The sequence below is a fragment of the Prunus avium genome, chromosome 1 (genome assembly GCF_965620075.1).
Source record: "Prunus avium chromosome 1, drPruAviu1.hap1.1, whole genome shotgun sequence".
Lineage (NCBI taxonomy): Eukaryota > Viridiplantae > Streptophyta > Magnoliopsida > Rosales > Rosaceae > Prunus > Prunus avium.
In genome coordinates this window covers 42,254,117-42,266,572 of record NC_142284.1, presented here as the reverse complement: position 1 = coordinate 42,266,572, position 12,456 = coordinate 42,254,117, and the positions used below count along the sequence as shown (strand labels likewise).

The 12,456-nt window shown below is 34.8% G+C and overlaps 1 non-coding gene across 1 annotated transcript; it reads right to left on the bottom strand.

Moving 5' to 3' along the window:
- Positions 1–9,065: 9,065 nt before the first annotated feature.
- LOC148297852 (small nucleolar RNA R71) lies at positions 9,066–9,172 on the bottom strand. Its single transcript, XR_015833267.1, has one exon. It is a non-coding gene; the product is annotated as a small nucleolar RNA R71 (small nucleolar RNA).
- Positions 9,173–12,456: the final 3,284 nt, after the last annotated feature.

The following is a 12,456-nucleotide window of genomic DNA, read 5'->3' as shown; positions in this document are numbered from 1 at the left end:
CTAATTGGAAACCCATAATCCACCTCATCACCTTCACCATAATCTGGAAAAACAAAATCAATTCTTCTATATTGTTTGCTCTTCATATCATAAAGAAGCACTTTGGGTGGACCGTCGCCATATCCTGGAGAAAGTCCAACAAAATAATGCACCAGCGCAAACTCACCAGCGTGGATTGTACCCAAAGCATCAACGTAGCGCGGACAATCAAGGTGCCTTGGCTCTGACGCCAAGCTAATGGTCTCCTTAACCCACACAAGCTTATGATAGTCCTTCAAAGTCCATACACATGATCTTGTCCCGTTTCCATGACATGTCAACATGCCAAAGATAGTGTAATTGAGAGAGTAGAGAATGTGAAATAAGAGAGGTTTTGCAGAGAATGCAGATTTTAATTTTTCTTATTACTCATATTGAATATATATCTACAAGTATAGACATATAGCTAGAGATAGCTATATGTTGGTTACAATCAAATTCACAATAAATTACAATCTCCAAAGCATGAATTATGTTTCCATGTTTCCAGCTTGTTGTGTTCCCCTAAAACATGGAAAGGTGTTTCTAGATGGTAGACAAGCTTTTCCATGTTTCCAGCTTGTCTCAAGTCATTGTCAACACTCCCCCTCAAGTTGGTGCAAAGATATCACGCATGCCCAACTTGTCAAGTGCGTCATAGAAAACTTTACTTGATACGGCCTTTGTTAGAATGTCGGCAAGTTGGTTTTTCGAGTTTACAAACGGAAACTTAATTATACCACTTTCTAGTTTCTCTTTGAGGAAGTGTCGGTCGACTTCCACATGTTTGGTACGGTCGTGTTGTACTAGGTTATGTGCTATCTCGATGGCAGCTTTATTGTCACAATATAGGTTTGTGGCATTCACTTGTTTAATGCCAAGATTCTTTAGTAATCTTCGCAACCAAAGCAATTCACATACTCCTTGAGCCATTCCTCTAAACTCAACTTCAGCACTGGATCTTGCTACAACTCTTTGTTTCTTACTCCTCCAAGTAACTAAATTACCACCCACAAATGTAAAATATCCAAAAGTTGAGCGTCTATCCGTGATACACCCTGCCCAATCAGCATCAGTGTATCCTTCAAGATCCATGGGTGTATGTTTGGAGAACATCAATCCTTTTCCAGGGGCAGTCTTCAAGTATCGCATTATCCGTATTACTCCATTCATGTGTGCTTCACTTGGTTGATGCATGAATTGGCTTACCACACTCACAACATAAGCTATGTCAGGGCGTGCGTGGGATAGATAAATCAATCGCCCAACTAACCTTTGATACCTTTCTTTATCAGTAGGAGCTTGATCTAGATACATTCCCAATTTGTGATTCTGTTCAATAGGTGTGTCAGCTGGCTTGCAATCCAGCATTCCTGTTTCTGTCAACAAATCTAACACATACTTTCTTTGGGATAAAAATATGCCATGTTTAGATCTAGCAACCTCAATGCCAAGAAAATATTGTACCCAGTTCCTTCATCTCAAATTCACTTCCAAGGAGCTTCTGTAGATTCTGCATTTCTTCATTGTCATTACCGGTAACCACCATATCATCTACATAGATGATCAGGGCCGTAAGCTTTCCACCACGACGCTTTAAGAACAATGTGTGATCTGAGCTACTCAGAGTGTACCCAAATCGCTTCATGGAATCAGTAAATCTCCCAAACCAGGCTCGAGGTGATTGCTTTAGCCCATACAGAGATTTTCTCAGCTTGCATACGGTTATTAGGAGCGGATGTCATAGGAATCCCTGGTAGTGGATCCATATATATTTCTTCTTGTAAGTCCCCATGAAGAAAAGCATTTTTTACATCATATTGCAGTAGTGGCCAGTCAAGATTTGCAGCCAAGGATATGAGAACACGGACAGTGTTGATTTTGGCAACTGGTGCAAACGTCTCTTGGTAGTCAATTCCATATGTTTGTGTATATCCCTTGGCCACTAATCGAGCTTTGTATCGGTTTATGGATCCATCAGCTTTGTATTTAACAGTGTATATCCATTGACATCCAACTGGTTTCTTCCCATGTGGTAAAGGAACCATTTCCCATGTAGAATTCTTTTTCAAAGCTTCCATTTCAATTGTCATTGCTTCAGTCCATCTAGAATCTGTCACAACATCCTGCTATTTACTTGGAACACATACAGTAGATAATTGATTGACAAATGATGCATATGACTTTGACAATCTATGAGTGGACACATGGTTATTGATGAGGTATTTAGATTTAGCATTAAGGTCAGGGCAATATTGAGGTTTAGGTTTTCCCCTAGTGGATCAAGATGGAAGTGTATATGGTGCAACATTAGGTGGTTCAGTGATTACCTCAAGTACTTCTTCATCACTAGACGAATGATGCACTACTACAAAAAGGGCAAAAGACGACCAGAAAAAGACGACGGTAGAACAAAAAACCGTCATTGTTTTTAAAAAGACGACGGTAATAAAAAACCGTCGTGGATAAGTGACTTAAACAACTAAAAAATGGAGATACTTGTTGAGAATTTTTTTTATAACGACGCACACAAATAAAAAAGCGTCGTCTTATTAAAAAGCTTTTCTTCAGAGTTAAAATCTGACCAAAAAATAACGACAGCTGGTATGACAAGCGTCGTCTTTTAAAAATCAAGTGTCCTTTTTTTGGTAAAGACATGGTTGTTTTGAAAGAACTGTCGTCTATTATAAGTAAAGACGACAGTTTTTTTATAAAACGGGTCGTCTATTATTAAGTAAAGACGACCCTTTTTATATAAAAACCGTCGTCTTTACTTAATAATAGACGACGGTTTTTATATAAAAAGGGTTGTCTATTATTAAGTAAAGACGACGGTTTTTATATAAAAAGGGTCGTCTATTATATGTAAAGGCAACGGTTTTTTTATAAAAAGGGTCGTCTATTATGAAGTAAAGATGACGGTTTTTTTTTTTAAAAGGGTCGTCTATTTTGAAGTAAAGATGACGGTTTTTTTAAAAAAAGGGTCGTCTATTCTGAAGTAAAGATGACGGTTTTTTTTTAAAAAGGGTCGTCTATTATGAAGTAAAGATGACGGTTTTTTTAAAAAAGGGTCGTCTATTATATGAAAAGATGACGGTTTGTTTTTAAAAAGGGTCGTCTATTGTGAAGTAAAGATGACGGTTTTTTAAAAACAAGATTTAACGGTTATTTCAACTCTGATTTTGATGATTTTTTATAGCTACACTCCTTGACCCTATATGAATACAATGACTGCATTCGATCGTCAATTTAAAATATTTACACTAGTGGATACCACAAAATCTTATGTTATATTTAATGAAAGTATAAATAAACTCTTAATTGTTAGTGAATATATTGTTTTGATGGCATACGCATTCTACGAAACTAGTTTCAACGATCCAACCGTCAAACTTGTTTGTTTACACATTGAGATCATATATGCTAAAAATCGGAAAAATAAATAAATCAGAGATCAAGTAACGGGACAAAACATTTCAACGGTTATAAACGAAAAATCAAGATTTAATGGTTATTTCAACTCTGATTTTGATGATTTTTTGCAGCTACACTCCTTGACCCTATATGAATACAATGACTGCATTCGATCGTCAATTTAAAATATTTACACTAGTGGATACCACAAAATCTTATGTTATATTTAATAAAAGTATAAATAAACTCTTGATTGTTAGTGAATATATTGTTTTGATGGCATACGCATTCTACGAAACTAGTTTCAACGATCCAACCGTCAAATTTGTTTGTTTACACTTCGAGATCATATACGCCAAAAATCGAAAAAAATAAACATTCTGATATTAAGTAATATGACAAAACTTTTCGACGGTTATAAACAAAAAATCACGATTTAACGGTTATTTCAACTCTGATTTTGATGATTTTTTACAGCTACACTCCTTGACCCTATATGAATACAATGAACCAATTCGATCGTCAATTTAAAATATTTACACTAGTGGATACCACAAAATCTTATGTTATATTTAATAAAAGTATAAATAAACTCTTAATTGTTAGTGAATATATTGTTTTGATGGCATACGCATTCTACAAAACTAATTTCAACGATCCAACCGTCAAACTTGTTTGTTTACACATCGAGATCATATACGCCAAAAATCGGAAAAAAAAAATAAATCAGAGATCAAGTAACGGGACAAAACATTTCGACGGTTATAAACGAAAAATCAAGATTTAACGGTTATTTTAACTCCGATTTTGATGATTTTTTACAGCTACACTCCTTGACTCTATATGAATACAATGACTCAATTTGATCTTCAATTTAAAATATTTACACTAGTGGATACCACAAAATCTTATGTTGTATTTAATGAAAGTATAAATAAAAAAGGGTCGTCTATTGTGAAGTAAAGATGACGGTTTTTTTAAAAAAAGGGTCGTCTATTATGAAGTAAAGATGACGCTTTTAAAAAAAAAAGGTCGTCTATTGTGAAGTAAAGATGACAGTTTTTAAAAAAAAGGGTCGTCTATTATGAAGTAAAGACGACCTTTTTTATATGAAAATGGTCGTCTATTATGAAGTAAAGACGACTCTTTTTATATGAAAATGGTCGTCTATTATGAAGTAAAGACGACCCTTTTTATATAAAAAGGGTCGTCTATTATATGTTAAGATGAAGGTTTTTTTTAAAAGCGTCGTCTTTTAAAACACGCTAAAAAATGGCCGCTTAAGTGAATTCACGCTCGACAAATTTTCAAATTTTCACCCGTCTTTGAAAACCTTATCTCTCATTAACAAGCGTCGTCTTTTAAAACACGCTAAAAAAAAGCTACTTAAGTGAATTCGCGCTCGACAAATTTTCAGATTTTCCCCCGTCTCTGAAAACCTTATCTCTCCCTCCTTGAAAACCTCCTGCACTCTCTAAAACACCCTCATGAAACTCTCTACAAAATCATCAAAAAATCGATATCAATGAAGGAGTTGAGAGATTGAGGTCTTCGCAGATCCATAAGATGTAGAGGGAGGTTCTGTATTTGAGAATCAAAGCTGGTTGAAAGGTTTGATTTGAAAGATCTCGACCTTCACTTTCTTCAAAGAAGATCTCGCTCTCAGGCACTCAACTCGCTCATCAAACTCAGCGACTCGATCTAGAAAGACTTATGGAATTCGGTCTATATATATATATATATATATATGTTTGTTCATGTATTGTGCTAATTTCGTGGGATTTAAGTGAGTTTCTCATTTGGGTTTTTTATAAATATGCATAGTCGTCCCACAAGGCCTTCGTAATCAAGAAGAAGCTGACGAAGAAGATGAGGCAAAACATACCCATCCCTCACTAGATCCGTTTGTTTTTGGACCGACAACATCATCAGGTCCAAAATACTTTTTGTTTTTGTTGTTTACTTTAATTATTTTGGAATTTCATTGTTAATTTTCTGAATCTCTGATTTTTCATTTGTTATGGTGCCACCACAAGAACAGGTTATGGTGCCACCACAAGAACAGGTACTTTGCCAATTATGCCAATTGTGTTCTGCTGTCATTCTAGAGCTGCATAGATCTTTTTGCTAAGGTTACTACTAAACAAGTTTATGTTTAAGAGTATTGGGGTCTCTTTCGTGCAGGTCTTTCCTTTTCCGACACCAAAAACTTGGAAAATGTGCAAGAAGGCAGAGCTAAGTCAACCCAAGAACAAATTGATGAAGTTAAAATCAAATTAGTAGAATTTGTGAGCTCCATTATTTCTAATTATAGGTAGGAAGTATGTATGTAATAGAATAAAGATTGGTTGACTATGTAATAACTATTGACTCTTCAAAAAACTAAAGATAATAAAACGATGGTTTTATTGGAAAAACCGTCATCTGTACATGACCTCTTTTAACACCATAACGTCTTTTTATATACAATCAACGACGGTTTTACTAAAAAATCGTTGTCTTAGAGTTAATAAACGACAATATTTCAAGAAATCGTCGTCTTCACATTTAATAGATGATGGCTTTTTAACAAAACCGACGTCTTTGGATATAATAAAACATAGTTCTTTACTTAATAATAGACGACCCTTTTTATAAAAAAACCGTCGTCTTTACATATAATAGACGACCCTTTTTATATGAAAAGGGTCGTCTTTACTTCATAATAGACGACCATTTTCATATAAAAAGGGTCGTCTTTACATATAATAGACGACGGTTTTTATATAAAAAGGGTCGTCTTTACTTCATAATAGACGACCATTTTCATATAAAAAGGGTCGTCTTTACTTCATAATAGACGACGGTTTTGAGTAAAAGCGTCGTCTTTACAAATAATAGACGACGGGGATTTACCGTCGTGGTTTTATGCATCAAAAGATGTCGCTCAATTTCACGACGGTTGAAAAACCGAATACACGACGGTGGATTACCGTCGTCTATTTCGATTTTTGTAGTAGTGATGCGATGGCAGGGCAGGAGGGGTTGTATTTTGTAGTTGATCATCAAGGGCATCTGGATCACCTTCTGGTTCCATAGTCTCAAGGTCTTCACTGAGGTCAGGACTGGACATATCATAATTTTCTTCAGAATTTTCAACTTTGTGAAAGAGCGACCGGTCTCTGGATTCTTCATGACCGGTCGCCTGGGGAATTTGAATTGTATTCGACTCTGTGTAAAAACGACCGGTCGTAAATGTGTCGCAACCGGTCGCATGGGGCACTTCGCGACTGGTTGATGAGCACAAAATTAATACAAGTTTTATCCTTAAATTTATATTTGTTAGTATTTTCTTTTGTTTTATATAAATCTATTAAAGTATTTTTATTGTTTCTTTCCAATCTTTGTTTTTATATTTAATGAGTGGTTGTTTGTAGATATTAAGTGTCTTCCACCAATAGCATGTTGAGGAAAAGAAGTAAGTAATGTGTTGCAAGAAGAAAGTAAAGGATGAGAAGAAATATGTGCAGCCAAAGCCAAGGAAATTTGCTCGAGACAACTTGTGCAGCAGCAAATGCAATTGAAGATAAAACAAATGAAAAGAAGAAGCAATCAATTGCATGAATATACTCTAGGACATGCATGCAAAGCTTCCATCATTGAAGAAATAAAGAAAGAATGAATAAACAATGAAGGAGAAGTTCAAATTGACTACTTGCAACCAATGAATGCAAAGAAGAATGATGATGCTTGAGTTGTTATCTAGCTACAATTTGAGGAAAGTTGCTGCAGTTTTTATGAGAAGATACGATAGATGAGCAAGTGGAGCAATTGATAAGAAGACTCAAAGATCTTTGTGAAAACCAAAGTCAAGGAACTAGGCCAAGATTAAGGAATATATTTGAAAATGATGGGTACTTATTTGAAATGATAAAAGCTTGGAGTAAAGAAGCAAGTGGAGAGTGGTGTGGAGAAATTCAAGAGTGATACCCGACAATGAGAAGAAGGAAAGTATGGAAATGCATGACAAAGTGTTCAAGTGGAAGAAAGTTTTGAAGAATTTAGATAAGGAGTCATCATCACAATGAATTAATTAAAGGAAGCAACTTGGCAATTGGTTTGATGGCAAGTGGAAGACATATTAAAATCATGAATATTGCTCCCATCCTCCTATAAATAGATGGAGCTACGGCATTGTAAAACTACACCAAGCTCCACAATCTTGAGCTTTTTCTCTTTTCCCTCCATATTTCTAAGTCTTAAATTCTGTTTTTAGTTTTATTTTATTATGGGGAACTAACTCCCTAGCTAGGGCCAGGGAGGAAACTTTTAATATAAGTGTGTAATTTTTATTAGTTTGATCCAAACTTAAGCTTTAATGTGAATTTGTAGTTTTTGTTCAAATGGAATTTGTAGTTTTCTTTTTAATTAATTGATGAATGTTTGATAATCTATTTCATGGGTTCAATCATGTTTTTCCCATAGTGTAGTAAAAACTTTCATGCTTTTAAAAGAGAAGAGAATTACTAAAGATTAATAGAATTTTGATGAAGATTATTTTTTGATAGTTTGTTGCCAATGGTACAAGTTATGCTTAGAATACTTCTAAAGGAAATTAAAAAGAGCTTTAATTATTTTGAACAACTACAATGGAAAATATTTTGTGGATCAAATTATTAAGAGTTGCATGCTTATGTTAAAAGTGGAAACCCAATGCCTTAGTGTTTTAATCAATTAAATTTTCTCCAAATCAAATCTTGCATAAATCTACCTCTCAATCACACTTGTTCTTTTTCATCTCTGTTATTTTCTTTACACTGCTCTCTGTGGATACGACACTCGGACTTCCGAGCTACACTACTATACGATACTATCTCCTTTGATTTTTGTAAAAGTGGTACGAACAAATTGGCGCCGTTGCCGGGGAGCGGCTTGTCAAAGAGTGCAGAGATCCCCTTGGTCAAAGGTTTGCTGGTTATGTGAAATTCTTCACATCTGGTACACTCTTTCCAAACTTATCTCATTGTTAATATATATTTGTATTTGTATTTTTTGTTTATCTATTTATTTTCTTTATGCGACCTAGAGATCATCTAGGAAGGTTTGTCAAAAAGTCTGAAACTGTTAATTTAGAACATTCTGCTTCAACTTCTTCAACTGAAAATTCCAACAAATCTGAAAGCATGGCAGCAATTGTGAATGATGAACAAGAAATTGCGAATAATGAACAAGAAATTAATGCTCATATTGAAAATAATGAGATTGAGAATAATGAAATGAGAGAAGTAGTTGCACCTAGAACTTTAGAGACATTTTTGCATCCTATTCGTGCACCAAATCCGTCATGCATCATGTTTCCACCTAACATGCCAAATTATGATTTCAAACCTGGAATGATTCAACTGCTTCCCATTTTTCATGGCATGGAAAGTGAAAATCCTTATGTGCATGTTAGGGAATTTGAAGAGGCTATTGGCACTTTTTACAATGTTCAACTTGATAGGCTTAATTTCATAAGGTTGAAATTTTTTCCTTTTTCCTTAAAAGAAAAGGCTAAAAGTTGGTTGTATTCATTAAGGGCTAGATCCATAGGTTCTTGGGGGGAAATGACTCAAGCATTTTTTAACAAGTATTTTCCTAATCACAAGACGATTGCTCTTAAGAAAAGAATCTCAAATTTCTCTCAAAAGGAAAATGAAACTTTGTATCAAACTTGGGAAAAATTTAAAGAGCTTTTGAATTTGTGCCCACACCATGGTTTTGAAAATTGGCGTCTTGCTAGTTATATCTATGAGGGACTTCTCCCTCGTGATCGCCAATTTGTTGAGTCAATGTGTAATGGAAATTTTATGCAAAAAGACCCTGATGATGCCCTAGAATTTTTGGATGAAATTGCTGAAAAAGCTCATCAATGGACTGTCCCCAGTCCAGTTGAGACCACTGATCGGTCAAGAATTGCCACATCTTCTACTAATAAAGGAATTTATCAATTAAAAGAAGAAGATGATTGGAAATTAAAATTTGAGGTTTTGACTAAAGAGATAGCTGCTTTGAAAACGGAAAAATCAAATTTGCCTCAACCTGTTTTTCAAGCTGATGTTAATCAAGTATGTGATTCTTGTTATGAGATTGGTCATACTGTTAAAAATTGCCCAATTTTTCAGGAAATGAAAGGAGCTTATGAGGAGCGTTGTGCTGCTGTTGGAAACTTCAAACAACAATATTCTCCTTTTTCCAACACTTACAATCCAGCGACAAGGAATCATCCAAATTTTCGTTGGAGCAATGATTCACAACCTCAGGTAAGTGAGAGAAATTCTTTCAATCATCAATTTCCTACAACTAATACATTTAATGCTAGACCATCTTTGAGCGATACTCTTCAAGCATTTATGCAGGAACAACAGAAGCAAAATCAAAGGTATGATACCTTGTTTGGTCAAATGGTTGATGAAAATAAAGAAATTAAAAGCCAAATTTCTAAATTGACAAATTCTTTTGCAATAAATGAAAAAGGGAAATTTCCTTCTCAAACTCAACCAAATCCAAAAAATGTTAATTTGTGTGAAACCTCAATTGAACATGCTAAGTCTGTCATTGCTCTTAAAAGTGGTAAAATAATTGATACAACACCTTCACCAAAGGAAGTTGAAAAATCTAAGAATAATGATGAACTAAACAAGTCCAAATTGAGTGAATTAAATGAAAATAATTTTCCTGCTCCTTTTCCCCAAGCTTTAAATCCTCCAAAGAAATTGAATCAAAATCATGAAATTTTGGATGTTTTTAAAGAAGTCAAAGTTAATATTCCTCTGTTAGATGCTATTAAACAGATTCCTTCTTATGCTAAATTTTTAAAAGATCTGTGCACATTTAAAAGAAAGCATCAGGTGAAGAAAACTGCATTTTTGACTGAACATGTGAGTGCATTGTTGCAACATAAGGTCCCTCCTAAATACAAAGATCCAGGAAGTCCCACTCTTTCATGTGTAATTGGAAAAAATTACATCAATTGTGCTTTGCTTGATTTGGGGGCTAGTGTAAATTTGTTGCCATATTCAGTGTATTTGCAGTTAGGTCTTGGTGAATTGAAGCCCACAACAATGAAGTTGCAACTTGCTGATCGTTCTGTACGAGTGCCGAGAGGGGTAATTGAGGATGTATTGGTCCAAGTGGACAAATTTTACTACCCTGTTGACTTTGTTGTTTTGGATACACAACCTGTTTTGCATTCTGAAAATGAAATTCCTGTCATTTTAGGACGTCCCTTCCTTGCTACATGTGATGCACACATCAGTTGTAGGAGTGGGATAATGAAACTCAGTTTTGGTAACATGACATTGGAAATTAACATTTTTAATGTTTTCAGGAAACCTTATGAAGATGATGAATGTGGAGTGGTGAACTTGATTGAAGTTCTTGTACAGGATCAATTTGAGAAGACTAGTATTTCTGAACCTTTTGAGACTCTTTTATTGAATTCTAAAGAATCCGAATTACTTGAGGAGCCAGAAATTGCTTATCTTAATTCGTTGTTTAATTCCTTACAGGCTGATAAATGGACTCCAAGGTTTGAGAAGCTTCCACCTCGAAAGGAAAAGACATTGCCATCAAATGTGGAAGTTCCTAATCTAGAATTGAAGCCTTTAACCATGGGACTTAAACATGCCTTCTTGGGGTCCAACAACACTTTTCCAGTGGTAATATCTTCTGAACTTGACTCTTTGCAAGAAGGTAAGTTACTTAATGTGTTGAATTCTCACAGATCTGCCATTGGTTGGACTCTTGCTGACATTAAGGGAATTAGTCCTCTTGTTTGTACTCATAAAATATTTTTAGAGGATGAAGCCAAGTCTTCTAGGGAGGCACAACGTAGGTTAAACCCAATCATGAAAGATGTTATTAAAACTGAGGTGTTAAAATTAATAGATGCAGGTATTATTTATTCCATCTCTGATAGTAAATGGGTAAGTCCTACTCAAGTTGTACCTAAGAAATCTGGCATAACTGTGGTTGAAAATGATAAAAATGAATTGATACCTACTAGAGTGGTTTCAAGTTGGCGTATGTGCATTGATTATAGAAAGCTGAATTCTGCAACTAGAAAAGACCATTTCCCTTTACCTTTTATTGATCAAATCTTAGAAAGGGTAGCCGGTCATGAATTTTATTGCTTCTTAGATGGATACTCAGGTTATTATCAAATTGAAATTGCCATTGAAGATCAAGAAAAAACTACTTTTACATGTCCTTTTGGTACTTTTGCTTTTCGTAGAATGCCTTTCGGATTATGTAATGCTCCAGCTACTTTTCAAAGATGCATGATCAGTATTTTCAGTGATATGGTTGAGCAATTTCTTGAAGTTTTCATGGATGATATATCTGTTTTTGGTGATTCTTTTGATAATTGCTTGAGTAATTTGGAAAAAGTATTGGTTCGATGCCAAGAGAAAAACTTTGTTTTAAATTGGGAGAAGTGTCATTTTATGGTTTCTTCTGGAATTGTTCTTGGTCATATTGTTTCATCTAAAGGAATTGCAGTGGATAAAGCTAAAATTGAATTGATTTCAAAATTGCCAGTTCCAAAAACTGTTAAAGATGTCAGATCATTTTTAGGTCATGCTGGTTTTTATAGGAGATTTATTCAGAATTTTAGTGCAATATCTAGACCCTTGTGTAATCTCCTATTAAAAGATTGTAAATTTGAGTGGTCTGATTCATGTCAAAAGGCTTTTGAGAAATTAATTAAAATGCTCACATCTGCTCCAATTATGCAACCACCTGACTGGACTTTACCTTTTGAAATTATGTGTGATGCTAGTGATTACGCGGTTGGAGCTGTTTTGGGGCAAAGAAAGGATAAGAAGCCACATGTCATACATTATGCAAGCAGAACCTTGAACAGTGCTCAGATGAATTATTCTACAACTGAAAAAGAACTCCTTGCTGTGGTATTTGCTTTGGATAAGTTTCGTTCTTATATAGTTGGATCACCTATTGTTATTTTCACTGACCATGCAGCTTTAAAATACCTTTTTGAAAAAA